Genomic DNA, 1,793 nt, shown 5'->3' with positions numbered 1-1,793 from the left:
TCACTTAGACAGATGACCCGGGTCTCTAATCTCCTGTAGCTCGTATGGTGGGGGGCGGGGTGGGGGAGAAGTGGCGGGGCTGGGTAGGGGAGCAGCTTGGGGTAGACAGGGGATAAACAAGTAAATAATATGATTACAGATAGAAGAAGGTGTTATTGCCATTATCGGCATGTCAAGCATGTGATTAAAAAGTGAAAAGTACAGTCTACGGCCATGCCACCCTGAACGTGCCCGATCTCGTCTGATCTCGGAAGCTAAGCAGGGTTGGGCCTGGTTCGTACTTGGATGGGAGACCACCTAGGAAGACCGGGTGCTGTAGGCGTTAAAAAAAACAAAAGTGAAAAGTGCCCCCCGGTTAATCTATCACCCCGACTTGCCTGCTCTGGGAAGTAGAACCAGCTCTTTCCCACGGGCTGGATCAGAGAGGCCTGGTTAGACCCCGGGCCCAGTTGGAAGGAGCTCTCTCTAACCTGAGCTGGTAGGTTGCTGGAGCCAGCGACCCAGTGATTCCAGAGCAAGGAGATCTCTCCATGAAATTGGTCGTATTCCTCCTTGGATGGGGTAAGGGTTCCCCCGGGCTCCCTTTAGGTCTTATCTTTCTGACCCAAGCTTCAGAAGCAATCCGCAGCTAATCTCGGTGGGTGAGCAGAGACTTCACTACCCTTCACACATTTCCAGGGGGAACTTGTTCTCTGTCTTACCTCATCTTTCCCATCTGCTTAATCTCTAGGAGTCTTTCCCTTTTCATGAATGTGCTCTTGCATAGACGCTAAGTAGATTACACTGAGCCTCGAAGAAGGAAAGTCAAAGCTTCCTTTGCCTTTGGGGGTTAAGAACATACTCCTGAAGTAAGCAGCAAGGGTAGAGACCAGCCTACCCCACACACAGGCCCGTTCTCCCAGTGAGACTTCCCGAAAGGATGCCCTCCAGTCACCCGTCTGCTGCTCCATAACGAAGGAGCCCTCACCGCAGTGGCTTCAAGCGACACGTCTCAGGGTTTCTGCAGGCCAGGGGCTCAGAAGCGGCTTGGCTGGGCAGTTCTGGCTGGGGCTGTGTCACGTGGCCAGGGTGGAGAGCATCTAGAAGTCTCCATGCTCGTGTCTTGCATCTGCACTGGGGATGTAGTGGGCCGGAAGAGACGAGCCCCCTGAGTGTACATTACATCTCAGTGTGGTCTCTCCACAAGGCCTTTCCAGCACGGTGGCTTCAGAGGAGCAGGACGCCTTACACGGCGGTCAAGGCACCCAAAGCAGTTGTCCTGAGGGAGGGTGCCAGGTGGGAGCCATGGCACTTTCTATTATTTCTGGAGTCATGCCATTATCTCTGCCGTATTCCATTCTGTCGGTCGGGGCAGTCACAAAGGCCAACCAAGGCCGAGGGGAAGGGGAAGTAGATGCCACATCTTGATGGCAGATGGCGGGGTTCTGGAAGAGCGTGAGAGACTGAAAATATTGCCTGCCCTTAAACATTTCTGGTTGAGGTTATTCTGATGATTGTAGATGCAGGTGCGCAAAGTGAAACAAGAAAGCTTCTAGGAGATAACCTAAGAGAATATCTTCATGACTTTGGGACAGGCAAATGTGACATAATAAGAAATATGTTTGTTCTCTGCCTCTGGTTCCTGACACAGACCGCCTAAATCACTTTTGGAATTGCCTGAGTTGATAAGAGCACCCTTTGTTCTAATGAGGTGACTCTTGGTGGTCTCCTGGTTGGCTTCAGGGTGGGGGCCTGATCTTCAGAAAGATCGAGCTGTGATTAGAAGCTTAGAACTTTCAGCCCTACTTCCTGTC

General features: G+C 51.9%; 1 non-coding gene across 1 annotated transcript; it reads left to right on the top strand.

The window, feature by feature from the left end:
* Positions 1 to 203: 203 nt before the first annotated feature.
* On the top strand, positions 204 to 322 carry LOC111737084. Its single transcript, XR_002779344.1, has one exon. It is a non-coding gene; the product is annotated as a 5S ribosomal RNA (ribosomal RNA).
* Positions 323 to 1,793: the final 1,471 nt, after the last annotated feature.

This window comes from Pteropus vampyrus, unplaced genomic scaffold (genome assembly GCF_000151845.1).
Source record: "Pteropus vampyrus isolate Shadow unplaced genomic scaffold, Pvam_2.0 Scaffold23, whole genome shotgun sequence".
NCBI classification, from domain to species: Eukaryota; Metazoa; Chordata; class Mammalia; order Chiroptera; family Pteropodidae; genus Pteropus; species Pteropus vampyrus.
This window is presented reverse-complemented; position numbering and strand designations above follow the sequence as displayed.